We start from the raw sequence: 4,839 nt of genomic DNA on the forward strand, positions 1-4,839 counted from the left end.
TCATATCAATATAATTGTATATTTAGAATGTCGTCACTTTATCTTTTTTAGTGGAACTGAAATTTATGTTAATCATTCAGATGATATGACATAAATAACAGCTTTTTTATACTATGCTATTACGAATTATTGAGTCACGGGGTTTTATTCGTAATAGAATTTTAGAATTTCATTCATTATAGAATATTTTTTCAAAGTAAAATATTTGATCATCATTTCCACTATGTGGCATTCAGATTCTCCTGTAGTTAATGTAAAAAATGTTACATAATTTCATAATGTCAGCAATTGACTCTAATCGACTTTGTTTGGAGAGAATTTTAGTATATGCAGCATTACAAAAGTTGAATAATTGTATTTTCTTTTGACCTAAATTATTTGAATAATTACAATTGCTTTATCAATCGAAAATAACCAGTAATAAGTTACAGGATATTTCTATATCGAATGTGAATTCAACTTACTTGAGAGTTTTCTTTCATGCCGTTGAAGAATATTAAATTATCTTCAATTTTCAGTGAAATTTTCCATTTTTTCACACATCTGCACGGAAAGTTCGTATTTTGCTCCCTGATAAGCAGGAGGAAAGTGAGCACTTTCCGCCCTCAGGTGGAAAATTACTTAAATTACTAAAATTACTTAAATTAATTAATGAGCAAAGAAAAATTTGGTTAACCCCCCACCATGAAAAAAGTTGAAAATTATTATTTTTTCTCAATTTGAAAATCGCAGTCATTTATATTTATGACATTATTAGCAATGAATAATGGAAATGGTTCCAATTTTCAGAAACCTATTTTTTAGCTATGAAATTGAATTTTGGTGAAATTCTAGAAAGGGAACAATGTGTTACAATTCAGAAAAAAATATTTTTCGAGTGAAAATTTGATTATTATTGAATTATTTAAATAAAAAACATGGTGTGGTTTTCGAAAATCACAATTTTTTGAACGTTTCATTAGTCGACTCCGGAAAGTCGACTTTCAATTTTTTTTTCAAGATTTTAAAAACGGTCCCTAATAACGAGTAAATAGCGATTTGAAAATCTCGTTACAAATTCTAATGTTGGAAAAAAAAGCTCTGACTCAATATTCAATAGCAGCAAAGAATAAAAATGACGATAATTAGGTAATATTATTAGAATCATTAACGTGAATTGCAGATTCTCAAAAAAAGGATAGAGCAGAAGTCTATCGTTTGAAATTAAAATTTTTGACGTGGATGCGTCTATGGTTTCGTTCTGGGGGGTCACTCGGCGAAAAAATGCTTATGCAGCCGCGCCATCTATCGGCGATACTTACAAGTGTCCTTGTGAAGCGGGTTAACAATCACTAGTCCAAATTGGGGACGCTAAATAAGAATGCGATACCTAGTGGACATAGCCTACACTGAAAAAAATGGCCGTTCGATGGGAACTCATGCACACTTCGTTCAGATTTGTTGGTGATTACTCAGTTGCTCTGAAAAATGGACTATTCACTGGAAAATACTCCTGTAAAGCGCAAAGTGAAAATAATTCTAAAGAAATGTTGTGCCAAAGGATGTCAGAGTATATCAGTGACTAATCCAGAATTGAGTTTTCATATAATCCCTCCACCAAATCTCAAATATTCTCTCACAACATCAGATAACCTCCAAAGTGCAGTTGATATACGGGAAACGTGGATTCAACTATTGAAGCCCGAAAATATTGTGAAGGATTCGCGAGTGGGTAGTTTACATTTCTCACTCGATGATTTTGTGTTCCCAGGTGAGTTTTATTGCAACTGCTAAGTGTCTTAAGCGCTTAATACACATTCACCTTGACTTGCTTGTCAGTAGTGACACTTTCCATTACAATTTTGCAGAGTTTTTTGAGGAGTGCGGGATGAGACGACGTCGATTGAAAAAACATGCTGTCCCAACTAGACATCTATCAGCGTGTGATGCACGGGATAGGCAAGCTCAAAGCCACTTGGAGGAGGCGATCGAATTACCCTCTCTGAGAGGTAGCACATCACCATTCCAACGAATTGCAACCTTAGGAGACAATGTCGATATAACGCCACTCGCACAAGAACCCGTATCTCCTGAGACACATAGAAGTACGTCAAAATTCAAGGTGACACCTTAGTATTAATTTTGCGTAGCTAAATAGAAATTAATTCAGTAATGTAGTGGTGAGACGAGGAAAGTTGATTCAACTGGAGAGTCAGTTTCCCTGAAATATATTGAAATGTAAGGGAGATAGGGAAATTTCTATATAGGGGAGAACCGAGCCAAATGGGACATTTGGACAAAATGGGGCATGGAGGTAAAATGGGATATAGGGCAAAATGAAACGCAGGTGAAATGGGACAGGGTCCAAATGAATCAGGAGGTTGAATGGGAGACAAAGGGAAAGAATGATGGGGGCTGAGAGGTCGAATCAAGGGGCCAAACGGTCTAGAGATTGAACAAAAGGTTGGAAGGCTGAATCATGAGTCCTAGGGTCTAGGGAGGAAGCTGTGATGTCGAATCAAGGAGCCCAACGGTCTTGAGAAGAGGCTGAAAGGTCGAATATAGGGTCCAATTGGTCGAGAGAAATGGTTGGGAGGTCGAATCAAGGAGCCAAATCGTCTAGAGAGGCAGCTGGAAGATTGATGTAAAGGCCAAAGACTGGAAGGTTGAATACAGAGGCCAAACGTTCTAGAGAGGCAGCTAGAAGGTAGAATCAAGGGCCAAAGGCTGGAAGGTTGAATTCAGAGGCCAAACGGTCTAGACAAAAGGTTGGAAGCTTAAATTCAGGGGCCAAATGTCTAGAGAAGATGCTGGAAGAGCCAATCAGAGAGGTAAACGTGTCACCCCAAAGGCTAAATAGCTGTTACATGAAGTTGAGGTGTTTAAGAAAGAAATGAAATTTGTAGTAAAAAACCGTTCAGCCTGTGAGAATAGACCGTTGAGTCCTTTGATTGGACCTTCCAGTCTCTTCTCTAGACCTTTTATCCCCTGAATTCGACCTTCCAGCCTTTCGTCCTTGATTCAGGCTTCCAGCTGCCTCTCTAGACCGTTGGGCTCCTTGATTCGACATCACAGCCCCCATGAATCCTTCCCCTTGTGACCCATTCAACCTACTGATTCATTTGGACCCCGTCTCATTTTTCTCGCCTTGTGTCCCATTTTACCTTCGCGTCCCGTTTAGCCGGGATGTCCCATTTTGCCCGGTTCTCCCATAGTTTATGCTCCACTCTTCATGAAGGGTCTTCAGAAAAATTTCAATATCTCTCCCAGAAGGTGTTCCTAGATAAGCGGCTATCTCCTTATTGGAATTTAAACCCCTCCAGTAAAGAACTTTATTTGTTTTAGCACTCGACTAGTGAATTTGTTGATGAATAAACTCCTGAGCAAGTTTTGATATTTCGATAAGTTTCAATAATTGTCTGATTCAGTTCATGAAATTTTGCGTTCTTTTTTGTTTTTTCTTGAGTCAGGTCAAAGAAATGTGTGGAGGAAAGGATGCCATCAAATGTAACTTGTATTCGTTATTTGACGCAGTTAATGAGGCTCTCTGTGATAATGACATTTGTCGTCAAGTATTATCTCCACAAGGGCCATTAGAAGGAACAATATCTGACCATCTCTCCGCAAATAAAGAAAAAACACAGAATATTGATGCGAGTGTCTAAGTGTCAGAGGAGGATTGAGCACTAGTCTCGGAAAAAAAGCCCATTGAAGTCGGTATTCAGGTTACATCTGGAGACTTTTACGAGCCATTCAGCACAAGAATCGGAACAGATCATGAATTATCTGTTCTTTGTGGGATTAGAAATCATGTGATTCTTGACAAATTAGTGGAACTAATTATGAGGTATTATCCTGAAAAAAGACAACATAAAATGTCCTTAAAAGAACGAATTGTACTAATGACGATGAAATTGAAAAGTGACTTAACGTTTTCCTTACTTGCGATAATATTCCGATGTGTGGCTGAATCAACGTGTCGAGCTATTTTCTTAGACACTTTACAAAAACTGTCGACTATTCTACGATGTGTAATTCAATGGGTCCCTAAAGAAGAAATAGCTCGAAGTATGCCTCTCACTTTCGAGAATTTTCAAAACACAGTGTGCGTAGTGGATTGTACTGAATTTAAAATTTAAAAACCTAAATGTCTAGCATGTCGTCTGAAAATTTATTCTCAATATAGAAGTAATTTCACTGAAAAATTTATGGCCGCGGTCAGTCATGCGGAACTTTTAATATATTTGAGTGAAGGATATAGAGGACGATCTACAGATAGTGCAATCTTGGAAGCTAGTAATATTATTAGTAAACTACAACCAGCCGATGCTGTTATGACTGATAAAGGATTTCGAATTGAACATTTATGTGATAAATTTGGGATACAACTATACAGACCAGCTTTTCTCGAAAAGAAGAAGCAGTTTTCTACAGAAGAAGTAATATTAAACCGCAACATTGCCGCTGCACGTGTGCACGTGGAACGAATGAATCAAAGAATTGAAATTTTCGACGTGCTACGGAATGTGAATTGTCCTGGAATCTTGTCAATTATGTGAACGACATTGTTATTGTATGCTCAGGCCTTGCAAATTTAGGTACGCCTATTTTTGCTGATGATAAGTTTATGTAAATGATTGTGTTAGTTGAGTGACATCTATTTAATAAAAGACACTCTAGTAACCATCATTGTGCTATGCAATCAATAAATTATTTATTTAAATAAATTATTACGACAGAAATTTCCCTCATGACTTTCTACGTTTTTTCACACAAGAATTTTCATCTGTTTCTTTTTGGCAAATAACATGTAAAATTTTTTTGAAATAAACACTTTTCAATTTAATCAACAATTTAGTC

The 4,839-nt window shown here is 36.8% G+C and overlaps 1 pseudogene; it reads left to right on the top strand.

Moving 5' to 3' along the window:
* The first annotated feature begins 1,646 nt into the window (after positions 1-1,646).
* On the top strand, positions 1,647-4,612 carry LOC107044533 (annotated as a pseudogene).
* The last annotated feature ends 227 nt before the right edge of the window (positions 4,613-4,839 follow it).

The sequence above is a fragment of the Diachasma alloeum genome, unplaced genomic scaffold (assembly GCF_001412515.2).
Source record: "Diachasma alloeum isolate Michigan unplaced genomic scaffold, Dall2.0 Dall_scaffold_00757, whole genome shotgun sequence".
Classification (NCBI taxonomy): Eukaryota; Metazoa; Arthropoda; class Insecta; order Hymenoptera; family Braconidae; genus Diachasma; species Diachasma alloeum.